Here is a 20,817-nt window from a genome sequence, read left to right as displayed (position 1 = left end):
ATACAAGCAGACCTCATTAAAATAATTCTTATCTTCCTTTAGTCACCCAAATACTTTAGTTATTTTCCCACAGTTGACTCTCTTTGTTCAACCTAATATAAAAGCATTTAGGTTCTGCCACTTCTTTGGGTCTTCATTTCCTTGTGAGGGCTCCCATGTTACAGAAATCTTGTGTAAATTTGTATGCTTTTCTCCTGTTAATCTGTCTTGTGTCAATTTAGTTCTCAGGCCCAGCTGAAAACTCTAAGAGGGTGGAGGTAAAATCTTGCCACTCCTACACAGCAATTACATAGTCTAGGCAAGAACTTGGAGAATATTCGGAGCAATGGTTGATGTAAGGAGTACTCATGTTAGGAGATACATTTTACATGTGGATTTGCTGACAGGAGTGTGAGAGAGAAAAATGAGTCAAGAAACATGAGGTTTTGTTAACTACCTTTGCTTATCACTTGTTCCTTCTGTAAACCACTTTGTTCACTGGCTTTTATTGCAACCCACTTCCCTCTTTATTTATTTGCTGGTTTGGTTCTGTTTTCTTGTTAATGTTGTTGTTTCACTAGCTGCTCTGTTTCAGCCACTTTGCTAGCTGCTTCTCATCCAATTACCCCTTAAATTTTCAATTTCTGGGCTGGCCCCGTGGCTTAGCGGTTAAGTGTGCCTGCTCCGCTACTGGCGGCCCGGGGTCTGATCCCGAGCGTGCACCCACGTACCGCTTGTCCGGCCATGCTGAGGCCGCATCCCACATACAGCAACTAGAAGGATGTGCAACTATGACATACAACTATCTACTGGGGCTTTGGGGAGAAAAAGGGAAAAAAAGGAGGAGGATTGGAAATAGATGTTAGCTCAGGGTCGGTCTTCTCAGCAAAAAAGAGGAGGATTAGCACGATGTTAGCTCAGGGCTGATCTTCCTCACACACAAAAAAAACAATCAGTTTCTTCAGGATATGTCCTAAATTATTTTCACTTTTACAACTAGTCTCTTTTCCTACATTACCATACCCACTTTTGTAGGTTTCCTTTTTATCTCTTTTATATTTACTCTAGCCCTGACATCTCCTCTTGGTTTCAGTAAAATAAAGTCTAGTGCCTATTTTATATCCCCTTTTGGTTGTTTTACACGCTCATGAAAACTAACATGGCCAGAACTAAATTCATTTCATCCCCTTGTATACCTGCTTCTTTTGTATTTATTCTGTATAGCAACTTGATCAATTTAGTATTATTTATTCAGACATCTGAAAAATTGATTCTTTTATCCTCTTCTTTCTAGTCCACAGGTAATCAACTCCATATTCTATTCATTCTCCACCTCAAAATCTCCACAGTCTGTTCATTGATCTCCACTCACACTTCCCCATTCTAGGTAAATATACCATCAGCAGTCACCTGCAATACAGTATTAGTTTCTTTACAAGCTCTTCCCCACTCGACTCTATTCTACACACTGAGACAAGAATAATTTTTTTTTTTTTGTGAGGAAAATCGACCCTGAGCTAACATCTGCCAGTCCTCCTCTTTTTGGCTGAGGAAGACTGGCCATGGGCTAACATCCATGCCCATCTTCCTCCACTTTATATGGGACGCCGCCACAGCATGGCTTGCCAAGCAGTGCGTCAGTGCACGCCCGGGATCTGAACCGGCGAACCCCGGGCCACCGAAGCGGAGCGCGCGCACTTAACCGCTTGCGCCACTGGGCTGGACCCAAGAATAATTGTTTTTACAATTACAAATTGTCTTAAGTCAATCCCATGTGTAACATTTTTCAATATACTCCCATTTTATTGAGAATAAGTACCAAAATCTATAAGACAGCGTCAAAGTTTCAACATAATCTTCAATTTCTGCCCCAGCCTCAGATTATGCCATGCTTCCACTTACTCTGTGCTTCACTCATAGTACTTTTTTTTCTTTTAGTTTGGTGTATGGACCATATTCAATCCCCCCTTTCCAGGCTTTGTCATGCATTGGTCTGTCTTAAATATTATTTTTTATATTTTTCCATCCATTACCCCACACACAAATATACAATTTGTATAGCTAACTTCTATTAATGGATGCAATAAATATTTAACATAAACTAGGTTCTAGAAATTGTGAAACCTTGGCAATGTTCATTTTTCAGGTAGTAGCTTAAATATCACTTTCTCTAGGAAGAATTCCTTGCCACTTTCCCTCCTGCTGCCCCAGAATAAGTAAACTTTCCCTGTTATAAATCTCCATGCACTCTGGTTTTTGTTCATGACCCTTATCGTAAGCTTCGTCATCTACTTATGCAACAGATTTCTTCCGTATAAGATTGTAAGTGCTATAAAGATCAGGCACCACTGCATGCCCAGTGAAAGAATACGTAGTCACGTAAAGTCTACAAGGGTGATTAAATAACCACAATAATATAGGATATTGGAGAAAAAAATAATCCTTATTTTCTGTTTTTTTGGTCCTTAAATCTATCATTTAAGAAACAATACATTACCTTATATCTGAGTCTTTACAAAGCCTCTCATTTTAGTGGGTTCTTTTGATTCCCTTTTTAAAAAACAAATTTCTATTTGATCTGAGCATATTAGATTGAAAATACTTCAATCAAGGGAATTTTGAATGCTTAAATGAGTCGGATAAGTAGGTTGCAGAGCTTTATAAAACAGACGAAGCAAAATTATTTAACATCAACTATGTCATTTTTCCTAGGACTTGCACCACACAATTGCAAATATTGGATGTGGTTATAAACAAATCTTAAAACTTAAATTAAAATGATAATAATAGTAATAAATAAAAAGTAATAGAGAACATGTATTTCTGAGAAGGATGGTAGTAAATCATAGCATATCATCTAGAAAAAGCCAGATGTATTGGAAAAATCATATATTTAAAGACACCAGAGAACTGTGGAAACACAAAGAACAGGTGAACTAGATTTCAAAGAAAAAAAAACTGTTCTGACATGCTCTTTTCATTGCAAGCCGGTTTTCCCGGAGGGCAATGCCAACTGTACCTGCAGACTAAGGAGAGGATTGGATTTGGAAAGTGGGAAGAGAAATGATCAATTTTCCCCACTGGACACCTGCTATGTTTGGAGGCTTCATAGGAAACAAGTGGGCAAGGCCAGAAGATTCTATAGGTGTAATGAAATATCCTGTAGGTTTATGGTACATCAAAAATGTCAAACACGTACATATATATTTTATATTGAAACTTAAGAAAAATTTTAAAATATATAGAAAAAAATCCTAAATATTTTTCAGGAAACAAAATGCTATATGCTGGAAGATAATGGACTGAGTCTTCAACCACTTATAACATTCAAAAAACTCTTCTGCATCCTGAACAAAAATAACTTTTGACCTTGAGTCCTATATCCAACCAAAATTTATTTAATAAAGAAATTTTCAAATATTCAAAAACTCAGAAAATTTGCCAACTGAATCCTTCTAAATAATAACTAGAAGATGTATTCTAGCAAGGATAAAATTAAACCTGGAAGGAATTGAATAGAACAAAGGCAAAGCTGAGAGGCAGAGGAATTTACACATACGGAAGAGTGAAGAGGTGGGCAGATCCTCTCCACAAAAAAAAAGAAAGAAAGAAAAGAAAAAAGAAACAAAACACAAAGCAAAACAGGGCCGGCCCGGTGGCGCAAGTGGTTAAGTGCACGTGCTCCACTGCGGCGGCCCAGGGTTCGCCGGTTCGGATCCCAGGTGCGCACTGACACACCGCTTGGCAAGACATGCTGTGGCGGTGTCCCATATAAAGTGAAGGAAGATGGGCACGGATGTTAGCCCAGGGCCAGTCTTCCTCAGCCAAAAAAAAAAAAGAGGAGGATTGGCAGATGTTAGAGCAGGGCTGATCTTCCTCACACACACACAAAAAAACGAAAAGCAAAACAGACACAAGACACACACACAAAACAAAAAGCATAAAACTGAATGGAATTGTTGAGAGCTATTTCAGGCTTTTAGAAATTGACCAAAGGCAAAACTGATAAATCTTAGAGTAAAATAAAGTGTGACTCTGCCTCCTTATTGTCTGGGCTCTTCGCATTCTCCGACCTCATCTCAAATTGGTAAGAACTGCAGTTTTACCGGAGCAGGTCTGACTGAACAATGAGCAGTTCTGCTGCCAGAGCATGTAGACTCAATTTGGCTTGTGGGTAGAAGATAAAAACCCAAGGCTTTGTCAACTAAAAGTGGCAAAATTGATAGGAAATAAATAGGAAAACTCATTGCTTTGAGCATCTAGTTATGATCCTCGTTGGGGTAAATAATGGGCCAGTCAGAAATTTAACAGAGAGATCCTGGAAACGAGAGAGTCATAGTGCTATCGACTGAGTTGGGTCCTCCCCACATTCATATGTTGAAGTTCTAACCCCCAGCACATCTCAAAATGTGATTATATTGGACTCAGGGCCTTTAAAGAGATAATTAAGGTTAAATGAGGTCATATGGGTGGTTATCAAACCAATATGACTGTCCAATATGGCGTCCTTATAAGAAGAGGGTGAGACGCCAGGGATGCACTTGTACACAGAAAAGACCATATGAGGACACACAGGGAGAAGGTGGCCATCTGCAAGCCAAAGAGAGAGGCCCAGGAGAAACCAAATCTGCCAACACCTTGATCTTGGACTTCTAGCCTCCAGAACTGTGAGAAAATGAACATTTTCTAAAACCGTTCATTCTATGGTATTTTGTTATGGTAGCCCGAGCTACCTGGTTGTCTGAGAAACTATACTCCTGCACTGGAGAGATGCTAAAGGGACCAGTAGACTGAAAATAAAAGGGTATTTTTAAGAACTGGATGAATTTTGAATAGACTTCTCAATCTACACACAGATCAATCAGCATTATATAGAAGCCTATCAGGCTTGAGGAGTTTGAGCAAAATTTCAGCTCAAATCACTAGCTGACAACTAAGCAAAGTGATGCAGAGGATGACTCCTCAGAAGCTAGGTTAAAAAAAATAAAAATAAGAAACAACAACAATAATAAAAATTTCAGATATATCAGATGCTATATAGTTTTTAAAGGAGACACATATTGCCATTTTGGTTCAGGTAAGTTTCTTAAAATAACAATAATAATCAGAAAGGCCATTTAGAATATGGAGTTGCTTCAACATATTATCTAAAATGTTCAATTTGCAACAAAAAATATGAAAAACAAAAATTTAAAGCATACTCAGGAAAAAATCAATAGAGTTTGATTATAAGAGGCTCTGGTGTTGACATTAGCTAACAAAGATTTCAAAGGATGTTTTATGAATCCGTTGAAGAATTAAAGAAATCTATGTTCAAAGGAGTTACGGAAATTATGAGGACAATGACTCAATGAATAGGAAATCTCAATATAGAAATGCAAACTGTGAAGAAGAACCAAATGGAAATCACTAGATTATCTCAACTGCAGGTTTGAAATGGTAGAAGAATCAGGAAACTCAAAATGAGATGCATAAAAATGAGCCAATCCAAAAACAAAAAGACACATGAGTGAAGACAGATTAACAGAGATTCAAGTCTTGTGAGATATAGCAAGCTTACAAATATGTGATAGAGTTCCAGACAAAGGGAAGAAAGACAAAGGAGCAGAATAAAATTTTTGAAGACATAATGGCTGAAAACTTTCCAAATTAATTGAAAAATATTAATCCTCAAATTCATAAGCACAACAAAACCTAAATGAAATAATCACAAACAGATGCATCATTTGATGAATGAAATAGCCACATGTGGTAGGCAGAAGAGAGCCCCACAAAAGATATTTAGGTTAAACTTACATATTAAAAGTCATATAAATTCTGACAAAATCTATATGTGTGTATATTATATTTTATAATACATCATATTATATATGTATGCACACTTATTTCATCTGTATGCTGTGTAAAGAAGTACTCCTAAAATAAAAATGCTACTGCAAGTTTGAAAATAGAGGGAAGATAAAATGGTAACAATAAAAGTTCCAGTGAAACAAAAATACTGTCAAATGAAATAAGATTAATTTAAATGATCAGAAAGAACAAAGTAGATTATTTCATATTGATTAAAAAATGCATAAGGAAAAACAGCATTTGGTAATACACAGTAAAACTCTTAAAAATTTAATTTTAAAATATATAGTTCAAAAAGTGGTCTAAAAATAAGAAGTAATTGACGATCTCTTTCTGAAAACATCAAATCAAATGCAAAAAGATATATAAACCTATAGCGAGCCTGACTGTAATTAAAATGCACAATTCTAAACAACAATAAAAACTTTCATATAAAAATACGTAAATTACTACCAGTTATTACTAAATAACCTTGTCTAAAATGATAGTATATAAGCAAAAAACCTCTAGCAATTTCTAAAGCAATACATAGGGAAAAATTCATAACCCTAAAGCCGCTATTAAAAGCAAACAACCATAGGGGCTGGCCCGGTGGCGCAAGTGGTTAAGTGCGCGTGCTCTGCTGCGGCGCCCCGGGGTTCACCAGTTCGGATCCTGGGCGCGCACCGACGCACCTCTTGTCTTGCAATGCTGTGGCAGGCGTCCCATATAAAGTGGAGGAAGATGGGCATGGATGTTAGCCCAGAGCCAGTCTTCCTCAGCAAAAAGAAGAGGATTGGCAGATGTTAGCTTAGGGCCAATCTTCCTCACAAAAAAAAAAAAAAGCAAACAACCATAAAAAAAAGGCAAAAAGACTGAGGAAAATATCGAAAATTAAAAAAAAAAAATCCTCTAAATAGGGAGGTTTAAAAAACATAAAACAGAAATAAGTATAAAAGTACAACAAAACAAAGCAAAAAATAGAGTTGAACAATAAGAATGAAAACTCCTTCTTTGACTACTTCAAAAAATGGACTGCCCTAGTGCAAATACAAAGAAGATAAGACAGATGCAAATCATCTTTACTAAAAAGAAGAATATAACCACATAAAGAAGTTATGTATAAGATAACATTTCAATTAAGATAAATATTAAAATCAAGATGAAATGGACATCTTCCCAGAAACACGAAATGCCGCCTTGACTTAAGGAGAAATAGAAAACTCAAATATACCAACAAGCAGAGGAGAAATTAAAGATCTAGTTTCTGAAACAGAACTGTTTTAGGTGAGTTGTATCAAGGATTGCAGAACTCATTATTTCTTATTTATACAGAGAGACTCAGTGAACTGAAAATAAAAGCAACTATCAAATCTCTTTATGAGGCTAACAAAACTCAAACTCTCGGATTTATACTATAACATAACCCAAAGTCCTTGAGCAAGTAGGACTTAGACACACAAGGATGTCTCAACATAGAAAATGCACCAATATAATTTACTACAATGTTAGACTGAAGTAGGGAAAAAAATATACAATACCTTTTATACTACAAAGCATTTGATATTATTAAGCTTCTATTGCTATTGAAAATTTTAGGAAAGTAGGAATAGGAAGCAGATATTTCTCACCATGCTAAACACTACATACCCCAAACCTAAAGCAAACATCATGCTTAGTGATGACACATTAAATTGGTGACCATCGAATCTGGACTAGACCAAGGATACTTGATTTTATCTCTAACTTTCAATATTATATGGGACAACCTAGCCAACCTAATAAGGAAAATAATTAAGAAGTATTAAATATTGGGAAAGAAGAAGATTTATAAAGATTAATTTTTAATATTTAATTATTTACCTAGAAAATCAACTGGCAAGCTATTATGTCATAATTTTGTAGCCTGGATGAATAAAAGACCAGATTTTACAGAAAAATATCAATAGATTTCACTTATATCACAAATAAACAAGAGATATAGAGTAGGAAAGTGTAGTCTATTTATAATAGCAACTAAAATCTGAAGAAACGCAGAATTAACTGAATCTCTACGAAGAAATTGTAAAACTCTACTGAAGGATGTAAAGATCTTAATAAAAGGGAATGTTATCATGTCTGTGGATTCTTTCAATTCTATGAATACTTCAGTACTGTTAAGTTGTAAATTTTTCTCAATTTAATCAATAAAGGCAATGATATTTCACTCAAAATGCAAACAAAATATTTTTGAAGCTTACTAAGTGATCCTAAAATTGATATGAGAAAATATATCCAAGAATTAAAAGAACAATTTTGAAAGCTAGAAATAAAGATATGAAAGTTTTCTTATTCAGATGTCACAGCATCTATTCATCTATAATAAAACGTGTATATTACCACAGGAATAGACAAATAAGCAGAACATAAAAACAAAAATTAATGAGTACAGAAATAGGCACATACACATAAGGATATTTAGTGTATTGTAAAACTTCATATATGTGGCACAAAGATGGATTCTTCAATAAGTGAGTTTGGGTTATTTTGGGGAAATTTAAATTATTTTCTTATTTGGTACTATTTACACAAAATCCAAACTTCAAAGATATTGCAAGAAAAGACAGAAAAATATGTTTATAGGGGCCAGCCCGTTGGCATAGTGGTTAAAGTTCGCGTGTTCTGCTTCAGCGGCCTGGGGTTTGCAGGTTCAGATCCCAGGTGACAACATATGCACCACTCATTAAGCCATGCTGAGGTGGCATCCCATATACAAAAAAGTAGAGGAATATGGGCACTGATATTAGCTCAGGGCCAATCTTCCTCAGCAAAAAGAGGAAGACTAGCAACAGATGTTAGCAGATGACCAATCTTCTTCACCAGAAGAAATAATAATAAAAATAAAATAAAATGATTATAAAACTGAAATTGCTAAAAATATGCCTCAGTTGACCTTGACATGAATCTTTTGTCTTATGCTGACCCAGTATCAACTGAATTTCTAGAGACAAAAAGTAAATTTAAAGACATTGGGGGCCGGCCTGGTGGCGCAAGCGGTTAAGTCTTCGTGCTCTGCTGCGGTGGCCCGATATTTGCCGGTTCGGATCCCGGTTGCTCACCGATGCACTGCTTGGCAAGCCATGCTGTGGCAGCGTCCCATATAAAGTGAAGGAAGATGGGCATGGATGTTAGCCCACGGCCAGTCTTCCTCAGCAAAAAAAAAAGAGGAGGATTGGCAGATGTTAGCACAGGACTGATCTCCTCACAAAAAGAAAAAAAAAAAGACATTGGATGACGAAAATATCAAATGATAAATTAAAAATAAAACTAACTAAAAATTTAATTAGCGGGTCTTAATTCCAAATATGAATTGAATATTTTTATAAGTTGATTGGTTAAAAAGGTTTTTTTCTCTCTCTCTCTCTTTTAATTTGATTAAAATGAAAACAAGACATACAAAGTTTTTATGTTGTAAATCTAAGCTTCTGATGTGTTCTTTTTATTATTTGGAATGAGTCAAAGTATCACAGTTTTAAACGTTTTGTTTTATTTTATTTCCTCTACTTTGCTCTGAAGAGACTTATCTAAAAAGAATAAGATAGAGAAATATTTGAGTTAGTTTGAATAATCTAAGGACTGCTTTTGTTAAATTGTGTTTTCATCATCTCTTAATAGGTGTTATTTGGAAAACATATTCATTTGTGAAAGGTTGAGAAATTTGGGCTTAAATATAGTTTATATGAATGTTAATGAGCATTGTGAATCTTTATAAGAAAGATATTATTTTAGTGTTTCCCAAATTTATATGACCACAGAAACTTGTTTTATGAAAAACATTTTATAGAACATAATTTGAGAATGTGCAATTTATTGCTAATCACTGTTATGTGTTTAACACCGTAAAATAATTAGACTCTGAAAACACAATTTATAAAAAAAGAAATCATGGGCTCAGGTGTTAGTTATCAAATAAAAATGAACTATTTATTCTAGAATTAGAAAGGAGTTCAAAGTTTACTTCTTTGCATATCATTTTTCTCTCACTTTCTTTTAAAGTTCTATGTATTCATTCATTTCCATATCTGAAATGAATCTTCTCAAATGAATAATAAGCATTATTAGGTGCAAGAAAAGTAATGCAACATACTCTTAACAATGAAAGGCATTTCAGTTTATTAAATTAATGAACATTAATTTCAGCATTTCTAATTAACCTTCTAGATCCCCAAAGTCCCCCTAGAGTTCCCAGTTGTCACTATACATTAATCCTTCCCAGCTATGACTTGAAGCATACTTTTGGTAATGTGCCATTCTCAGTGACAATGATTAGTTGGAAAGGAGCATCTCATTAAGATGTTGAGTTCCAGAGTAACAACAGATATAACAGTCATCTGGTAGATCACCTGGCAAAAAAATTATATCCTTGTATCCATGGAAAGAAAATGCAGGTTCATCAACACCAAGAACTCCCCCTTCCTTGTTCTATTCATTACATATCAAACTATTCTTGCACAGATGGGAACTACTTTTGTCTCTACCACCTGAATCATCTATCCATAAAATTAGAATAAGTATAGGGTAGCATCTTATTAGAGGCTAAAAACTTAATCTAAGATTTCTTTTGAAAAATTATAAAAGTCATTTGTCTTATGAATATCAAACTTGAATTTCTTTAAAAAATTAATAGTTAAATATGAAAAATAATTATGAAACATTGCATGCATATATAAAAACTCCTTTTATAGAAAAAAACTCATAAAACCCATCATTTTTATTTTCATGATGAAATGCTATGTGTTAATACTTAATTATCTTTTTAAACAGAAAGCTACAATAACAAAGTAAAACTATCAGTGTCAGTAAAAATGTGGTTCATTAAGTATGATCACTATAGTTCTTACCTACTAAAAATATTCTTTGGAATTCACAGTGATTGTTCACATTTAAATCAGGTTATCATATTAAATTGCATGACTAATAAAATTATTTTTGCTTAATACATCTTCATTTCAAAACTTTAGCAAAGATGATATTTTGGTATCTTCGGAATCTATTGATGGTCCAACTGCCCATTTTTATTCACAGAAATATGAAATATTATTTCAACTCTTTTGTGTCTAAATCCATGTTGCTGGCAAGAATGGAAAATAGGAACTATATTACTCTGCCATGTAGCCTTCTAAGTTAGATGTTTGTAGTATGCCAAGAAGTTTTTATGCAGATGTGAAATGTTTAAGTGGCTTTCTAAAAGTACTTTAGGACATCCCACTGTAGCTATTAAGTCGAAAAGTAATTATTGCTATAAAATTTCTTGTAGATAGTTAAAATCATAATTTTGACTTTTTTCCTCTCTCATAAAAATGTGGTTTTCCTCTCTCATTTAATACCTAAAAAATTCTTAGTAACAGAGAAAATATCTTTAATTTTACTGTTGAAGAAATGTGTGCTCAATATTTACAAAAGGTGAACTTTCTATCAAAGGGACTATTTTAAGAATCTAAGAAAAGGATATAATCTTCTAAATAAAATTGTGAGTATCTGTTCTGTTCTAATTCACAAGGTAGATATTATTACAGATGTTAAAAAACGTGGCAATGCAATGTCCACAAATGTTTAAATCTCTAATAACTGTTTCATCATTAGTATTAAACAGACATATCTGAACAGGATGATATAGTCCTTTCTCTCTTCCCTATCAAAATAAAAATCTGGGCCAGCTAATCAAAAATACAAATTATCCCCTAGATTTGGGCAAGCTGTATCCAAATGTTCAAATAATACATTTACAAAGTAGGTATGAACAACAGTCTGTCTATAGCCAATAAAAACAACAGAACATGAGATTTGGTTGGAACATAAAATGTTTTATTTTCAAATTGTGTAACTATAAATAAGTGACCTAACCTCTCTGAAGCTGTTGCCTTATCTGGAAAATGCAGTTCCGGTGTGACTGATGAGTCCATTAGTTATTATTGGTTAATAACCGGCAGAGCTGGAATCAATCTAGGCAATCTAGGCAATTTAATTCCAAAATTCATGCTTTCAAACACTGCTCTCTTTTCTCTCTAAGCACCATGCTAAATGCGTTATCTCCTAGTTTCTCTGGGTCAGTTGTCTTCTATTCAGGAGAAGCTTAGCCGGGTGGTTCTGGCTCAGGGTCTCCCATGAGGTTGTCATTAATATGTCTACTGGTAGTCCAGTCATCTGCAGGCTTGACAGCAGCTGAAGGATCCACCTCTCCATTCATTCGTGTGGCTGGTGCCAGGATATCTTAGTTTCCTACCATGTGAGCCTCTCTGTAGAGCTGCTAACAATATTGCAGTTTGCTTCCACCAGAGTGAGTGAGGAGACAGAGAGAGAGAGACAGAGAAAGAGAGAGAAGAAAATCGAAGTCACATGGCTTGTTATGATCTAGTCTTTGAAGTTGCATACTGTCACTTCCATTTTATTTTATTTGTCTAAAGCAAGTCACTAAGTTCAGCCCACAATCAAAAGAAGAGGAATTAGGGTCCACTTCTTGAAGGGAGAAGTGTCAAAAAATTTGTGACCGTATTTACAAAATCAGCACATCACCTATTTAAAATAACAGCTCAAAGTATAGACATAAGAGCCCAGAAAAGATACGGTAAAATGAAGCATAAGCTGGTAAAACTCAAAAAAAAACTGAGAGAAAAAATTTTTAGTAGAGATAAAAGCTAAATTTAAAACAACACAGAGGAGACTAGGCATTGATTAAAAAAATACAATATGGGAGACTTGACTTAGAGATCTGAGAAAAACAAAATGAGAATAATTAGATACTTTATAAGAATAAAAAGGAAATGATTGTTTTTTTCATTAAACATGTTTAAAATTATTGGCACTTTCACTCTATGCAAAGAGTGGGCTTTGTTTCTCTGCCACCAAAACTCAGGAATGGTTCTGTGACCTATGAATGTGAACCAAAGTGATACATGTCCTTCTGGAAAGAACTTTTAGATACACAGGTGTGGTGTGCCATGTTCTCTTTTTCCCTGCTGCTGTAATCAAGGTCTTTATCAGATAGGGCTCTTAAATGTCCCTATTGACAGAACCCCCTTGAAAACATACAATAAGTGAAATAAATTTGATTTTTTTAAGGTCCTGAAATTTATGAGACTGTTTATTATGACAGCATAAACAAGCATATCCTGAATGATACAACTATAAATATGGATGAAAGGAAATATACCCACATGCATGTTCTTGGTGTTCTGAAAAAGCAAACCAATCCCCTCAAAAATCTTTTAAATAAATAAATTAATGAGTAATAATTAAAAAATAGAAAGCAGTATCTGTGATAGCAAAAAAAATTTACAAAATTCAAGAAAAATTTGGTTAAATAGTAGAATGGTCATCCTGAATCCTAGCAAACATAAGCACAGCATGGCCTTCAATAACATAAAGAATAATAAATGTCCTAACCTTACATATTAAACAAATAACATTCTTGAAATCTGGAACAAAATCCCAAGTTTTATATAGAACAGGGTATGATAAGTTTCAGTTTTTAGGAAAATTTTAGTTTACATTGTTTGTTTTGTTTTCTCTGAGGACAAAAAAATAGGATTTTTTTGAGAGAATAAAGTGAAAATATTTTGTTTAAGATAGGAGAGAAATATTTGGATGCTGATGGGAATAATCTATTAGAGAACAATTTAATTAGAGAGAGAAAAACTGCAGGAGAAATGACCTCTTGCAGGCAAAACATTTGGAACCCTTGTGAAAGTGTTCATTTAAGGTAGGAAAATAGAGTTAATAGCAATAAGGCACAACATAGACTGTATATGCTGGCAGGTGAGTGATATGGTGAAGTGATGTGTGCAAATTCTCTTCTCATTGCTCCAATCTTTCCTTGAGAAAGGAGAAGTCCCTAACTAAGAATGAGGATGGGAGAGGAGTTCTTGCAAGTTTGAGGATAAAGGAAACAGTATGAAGTGACCACAAAGGAAAGTGGGAAAGTGAGTGGATTAGAGAAATAGGACATAATTGCTGAGGAGCCTTAGGAGCTGACCTGAGGCAACATGAAGAGCCCACTTGACTTTTAGCTTGGTGGATCTTCTATAGTGTCTGTTAACGTTCTGTTTGGCCTTTTAAGGTTCACTTCCCAACCTTCTTCATCCTACTCTTTGCACCAGAAAGGTGACCGGTATGGGCTCCATCAACTGGCTTCCTTGCCCTCTGATTTCTGGTCTGCATTCAACATTGGGAGGCATAGCTAGGAGATTGGATCGACTTAGTGGGGTATTTATTCCACAGGTCTCCCTGTATCATGTCCCTGTGGGTTAGGGACAGCTATCTCCCAAAATCCATCAGTTCCAGTTGGCTGCTGTTTCTTTATGCTCTTTCGTTTGTATAACTGCTTCCTGGCCTTTCCCCTTCAGGCCTAGGAATCCCAACAATGCCTCTGCTATCACTAGCATTAGGGTCTTGCAACAAACCTTGGTGCTTTTTTAAAACCCTACTCACAACTTTGTAAATAGTCACTAATTAAACACTTTTTAATTTGAGTGTTTCATCTGCTCCCCTCAGGGACTCTGCCGTGTTACGGACTCTCTTTTCTTTTGGAATTCCTGATTTTTTCTTGTTGATTTGTAGAAATTCCCATTATATTTTAGACAATAAAATCCCTTGTGAATTTTAGGTATTATAAACATACTTCTTAATCTCTCATTTTCTGAGAGTCATTCGCTGAAAAGAAATCCATAATTCTGATGAAATAAATTTTCATATTTTTACTTTATAGCTGTACTTTTCTGTTTATATTTAAAACATTCCCCTGCCCTTTCTGTGTGGGTATAAAAATGTTCTTCGATATTATTTTCTTTTAACTTTGTAATGTTATTTTCAACTTTAGGCCTTAATCCATCTTTTATGCAGCTTAACACATAGTATTAGGTAGTGATCAGTTATATTTCTTTATATAATTGATCCCATTTTCCCAAAACAGTCTACTAACAATTTTACTCTTCTTTAGTTTCATATCACCCTCTTTCATGTCTAAGCAATTACCATAAATATATGAGTTTATATCTGAAATCTGTATTTTATGCAATTGTTCTAATGGTCTATTCTTGCTTTTAGTACCATTTTGGTTTTATTGCCTGTGTAATATCACTTAGCATTTTAAAGACCAAGCCATCTTCTTTGCTCTTATTTTTCAGAATTGACAACTACTTATAGACATTTATTTTTAAATTAAAATTTTAGACAAAATTAGTACATTTTTAATAAAATCTGCTTTTAATAAAATCTGCTTTTGCACTGCCTTTATATATTTATTTGGAGAAAATTGGCATATTTTTACTATTTGTCTCAACCAAGAACATGCAGTGTTCTCTATTCATATCTTTAACATTATATACTAGAGTTTTTACATTTTCTCCATAGAGGTCTTATGCATTCTTCGCCATGTTAATTCTTGATAATTTATACTTTCCTCTTGCTAATATGAAAGATACATTATTTATAATTATGTTGATTATTGCTGGTAGGGATAAATGTTATTGATTCTTTTAAGTTGCCCTCACATCCAGGGATCTAATCTAATTAGTTTTAGTGGACTTTGATTCTTCATGAAATGATAATAATTTCTACAAATAATGATAATATTATTTCCTCCTTACCAATTTCTAATACCCTTATGTGTGTTTTTCTTCCTATATCTTTAGCTGTACCATCCAGGACAATGTTAAGCCAAGGCTTTGGGCTTTCCTAAGTGTGGTGGTTCTTGTAACTGGACATCCCTCTTGCCACAACCTTAGAAATTATGTCCGTTGGCTGCTACAAGAGATGTTGGTTTGATTTTTAAAATGTTTGGCCTGTAAAGAGGATGGTTTTCATACCCACCCTTGTGATATGATTCCCTTATAGCTGAGTTATTACACAGCATGTGAGTGTGTGGATGAGAGCAAGAAAATGGCTCCTGATCTGCTTTGTTGACTGAAATGGGGGCGTCCACTTAAAAGATGCACCCAATGCTGCCTCACTGGCCTAACATGTTTCTGGCCTGTATCCTCGCTGCATGATTTGGCCTCTTGGGGGTCTCTCAAATGTCTAATTGAGGCTAATACCTCCAAAGGTGTGTATTGTAGAATAGTGTCCAAAATAGGATGGACTTTCAAACCCATGATTTAAGAAACTATGAGGTAGAAAGTATGGGAAGGGAGATGCTAAAGAGAAATTAATGCCCAAACGAGAGACAAAACTACCACAGGTTGGTGATGAAAAGTCTGTAGCAAATAATAGGGTGAATAAAGCCTACAGTAAGGAGGATCCTGCTGGAGGAAAACCGCATTTTACCTTCACAGACCGTGATATGGATTTGCTGAGAAACTCAGCAATAACTGGCCTGGCTACAATGAACTCGCTTTAGTGTGGTTTATGCATTTGTAATAAATGCCATTGGTAGAGGTGATAGTGTTATTGGTCGTGATGGTTAATTTTATGTGTCAACTTGACTGGGTCACAGGGTGCCCAGATATTTGGTTAAACATTATTCTGGGTGTGTCTGTGAGGGAGTTTCTGAATGAAGTTAACATTTGAATTAATAGACTGAGTAAAGCAGATTGCCCTCCCACTGTGAATGCGCCTTATCCGATCCATTGGAAGCCTGAATAGAACAAAAAGGCTAAGTAATTTCACTAACACCTTTGCTCTCTCAGTCTGACGGTCTTTGAGCTGGGACATTAGTCTTCACCTGCCTATAGACTTTGACTGGTGTTTACACTATTGGCAATCCTGGATCTCATGTCTTTAGACTTGAATTGTAACTAACACCATCAACTCTCCTGGTTCTCACACCATCAGACTCAGACTGGAGCTATATCATCGGCCCTCCTAGATCTCCAGGTTGCTGACTACAGATCTTGGGCTTTTCAGGCTCCATGATCACGTAAGCCAATCTCTCTCTCTCTCTCTGTCTCTCTGTCTCTGCCTCTCTCTCTCTCTGTCTGTCTATATATATCTATAATAATTCAAAAATGCCATAATATTATAATATCATATTGATTATGAACAAAACATAAGAAAGATTACTATAGTCTTGAACCTGAAAAGAAAATAAAAATACTAATTGTGAAATGGTGAGCTACAGCTAATGCAGGATTTGGAGAGAATTTAGGCATTTAGAGATATTCCATCCACTTAGGTACTTAGAGCTGGTAGTCACCAGCCACATGGCTATTGACATTTAGATTTAAATTAATTTAAATATAAATAGGTATATTTTTAAATAAAAAAAATTTTAAATCAGCTTTGCAGCCTTACTAGCTACTTTTCAATTGCCCAAGTCATACGTGACTACTGGTTATTGTATTGGACAATTTCAATATAGAACATATTTAACATATCATAGGTAGTACTGTAATATTCTTTACCCCTTTTAGGAAAAATGTACCTTTTTAATATACCCTCAGTTAATCTTGATCCAATCTGAAGATATAGAGACAAAACAGAAAAAGGGTAGTCTTCTAGGTTAAACTATTATAAAACCCAGGCATTATCTTTTTCTATGTCCTAACTTTAGTTTTCGATTCAGAGTTTTTGAGTCTGCAATAAAAGTTTCATATTCTCGTATAGGTTTAAATCAGTCCATGCATTCACAGTGATAGAAGCTCCTACTGAGTCACAGATTTGTATCCAGATCACCAACGCTGACATCATTAACACCCTTGGAACGCTACTCAGGCCACAGGTGAGGCCCAACATACCCATTACATTACATTTGGAGCTTAAGAGTCTTTGCAAAGGCCTCCCCTGAAGCCCTGGTGTATGCCAAGTTGTTGCAGCCATGTAGACCTACTTACTCCTGCAGGCTGCTGCATAAGTAGCTTGTGCACATTTCTCAGAGCACATAGGAATGCTATCAGATTGCAACCAATGCAGATGGTACACTCTGCTTTGACTAGGCGCCTTCCAAGTCACAAGCAGTAATGTGTTGGCTCATGTGCCTAAATTTACCCATCTGAAATTTATCAGTGCCTTTATTCAAAATAGCAGTTATCCAAAGAAAATTGCAGACATTATCGTTTGTAATGGAGGTTGAAAAATGTTAAATGTCAAAAACACTGTTACCTGGCCATGAAACAGCTGTAATTTTATAAATCTTCTCCAGAAGATTTTTCTGCCAAAAACAAGATAGGTGATATTCTTATAACTATTGCCAAATAACCTAGGTAATAATTTATTTTAATGGATTTTTCTCTAGGTTTTCATACACACTAAAGAATTCTCTAATCCTGTTAATAAGGACCTACCATTAAAACCAACAAAACATCAACAAGAATGAAATGAGTGACATAAAAGTATGCCTAACGATTCTTTAGATTAGGAAATTAATTTTTCTACTCCTCATAAGTGAAACAGATTAACACTACAATGGATAGCTTAGTTTTTTGCTCTTATTATAATAAGCACTGGAATACATTTCAAGGGTTTATGTGCAATCATATCAGTGAGGCACTAGCTAAATGTTTCTGTAATTTGTGTGGCATCTGAGAAAAAAGGAATTTAAAGCAAGGTGTTGGGTTAAGAAGTCAATGCAAATTTAAATTAAAATATTAAGGGATCACACAAAGACTATACCCAGAAAACAAACTTCTCCTACATCATTCCTTCAAATTGTAACAGATTTATTTCTGAGACAATGAATTCTGATCTTATATGTAATGGGGAAACCAAAGTTTGGTTTTATTTTCCTTTAACAATCTCAAAAGAGAATAAAGCAATATAGTGAAATAATAGAGAACATACACACACTATATATATATAGAGAGAGAGAGAGAGAGAGTTTAGCTGTCTTCATTGAGGACACCATTTCCATAGGAACAGAGCGAGAAGTAATAAACTTGAGTCCTTTTCTTTGAAGATTACTGTTAATCTCAACAACCAAGAGAGAACGTCTAGAAATTGACTGGCTCACATTATTAAGATAGAATGTCTACACCTAAAATAAGGTGATAAATAAATATAGTAACTTCTTGGACAATAATATCTTACATTTAAATAATTATAATTCTTCACAGTAGTCACTGTAAGAGTCTATACAGTCTACTAATGCCATTGTTAAAAACAGAAAAATTATATTTTGAATGTTTTTGTCTCTGACTCTTCCTTTTGAATATTCTCAATTATCACTTCTATCTTTTGAGAACATTCACCTACTTATAATTCCATGCATTAATTCATCAAATTATTTAGTTTGTGCCCTATGTCCAGGCAATATTATACAGTTCCTATCTTTTTGATTCAAACTAGTGATCTGTTCTAAAATAACTGCTAAAATAAGTTTAAAAAAATACTTTAAATAAATAATGCGTCTTTTGCCTGAATAAACAGTATAGTGCTCTACGTTCAAGGATGTAAGTTAAAAAGAGAGAACTGGCTCATATTTCTCTTTTAGGACCATGTCCCTCTCTAGGCAATGGAAATGAGACAGAGGACAGAAAGACTATAAAACAGTCAGACAAGGGGCCGCCCCGGTGGCACTAGCGGTTAACTGCGTGTGCTCTGCTCCGGCAGCCCGGGGTTTGCGAGTTCGGATTCGGATCCTGGGCGTGCACCGATGTACCACTTGTCAGGCTGTGCTGTGGCGGCGTCCCATATAAAGTGGAGGAAGATGGGCATGGATGTTAGCCCAGGGCCAGTCTTCCTCAGCAAAAAGAGGAGGATTGGCAGATGTTAGCTCAGGACCGATCTTCCTCACCAAAAAAAAAGTAAAAAGAATAAAACCGTCAGACATATTAGATAATTGGAACAATTCAATAAAAGTAGAAGCATACTAGAACTAAAATTATGAGATTAAGAATAAGGGGAGTTGGAGCTGAAAGACCATTTATACACAGAAATAACACAAGTACTAACTTGCTCAACACTGATGATAATCAAAAGGAACAAGACAGAATACTGCCTGTCTTAAAAGGAAGAATAAACATTGGTTTCAATAAAAATATGGAGAATTCATCCATGATAATATAAAAATGTAAGCACATATAACATCTATTAAACTGATGATCAGTCATGGTAATTACCAAGAATAGCAAACTCATCGGTATGAAAATAAATGTATTAGTGGTATGTATTTTATTTATTGATAGAGTAGGAATTGTTTCACAATATATTTTCACTCTATCTATAGCTGTCATTTTTTAGTATACAACAGTAAATGTGAAAAAAAATCAAATGATTGCCTTGTAATGGCTAAAGCACGTAATACATCTTGATAAGTTATTAGAGTTTATGGAGTTCTGTAGTACGTTCTTTTATCAGGAGTATTGAATAAAGTAAGTCCTTGAGTAGAAAATTTTTCTGCAGTAGAAGAAAGTCTTTTGAAAACTTCACGTGAAAACTCTTTGGGGAAATGTTTAAGGGCAGATTTTGTGGAGTTTCTACCTTTCATTGCCTCTATTTTCTTTTGCTTTTAAAGAACATAGGAGTTTTGTCTGCAGAACTCATTACTATTAACACATCCAAAACTTATTAAAGTTATCTTTTATATCATTTATCTTTTAGATCTTTTGTTTAACATTATTCCAATCAAATTTTAAATCCTGTACGTCTCTGAAGTAATATTTTTTAAATCATCGTGGTTATTAACCATTGCAATAGTTACTTCTTTTTTTTTAAATGGGACATAATCTATCCAACAGCCTTTTGTGAATAAAACAGCATATATGTGTGTGTATATATATACATATATATAAACAGTATATATGTATGTGTGTATATATCTGTGTGTGTGTGTGAATGTGTGTGTTGGCATGGATGTGTGTGTATGTATAGTGTGGCAACAATTAAAATTTAATAATAATTATATGTATTAAATTATTTTATTACACAGCTACACCCATGGGCTAGTAGCATTATTATATTTGTTCTATAGATTCTATAGTTAAGGAATCAAGAGCTGTGCTGGAATTCAAACCTAAGTATCTAATTTTAGAGGTTGCCGCCTTAGACACTCTGATATATAATATACAAGGTATGTGTATGCAAATATATATATATATATGA

At 34.7% G+C, this 20,817-nt stretch overlaps 1 long non-coding RNA gene across 1 annotated transcript in view; it reads left to right on the top strand.

Annotated features, from left to right (window-relative positions):
- The window catches only part of LOC147916675 (uncharacterized), a 160,761-nt gene that overhangs the window by 27,041 nt on the left and 112,903 nt on the right, over positions 1-20,817 (top strand). The gene's annotated exons all lie outside the window — the stretch shown is intronic.

This window comes from Ceratotherium simum, chromosome 7, assembly GCF_057802395.1.
Source record: "Ceratotherium simum simum isolate JZ-2026a chromosome 7, ASM5780239v1, whole genome shotgun sequence".
Lineage (NCBI taxonomy): Eukaryota > Metazoa > Chordata > Mammalia > Perissodactyla > Rhinocerotidae > Ceratotherium > Ceratotherium simum.
The sequence above is the reverse complement of the archived record's forward strand: the minus strand, read 5'-3'. Positions and strand labels throughout refer to the sequence as shown.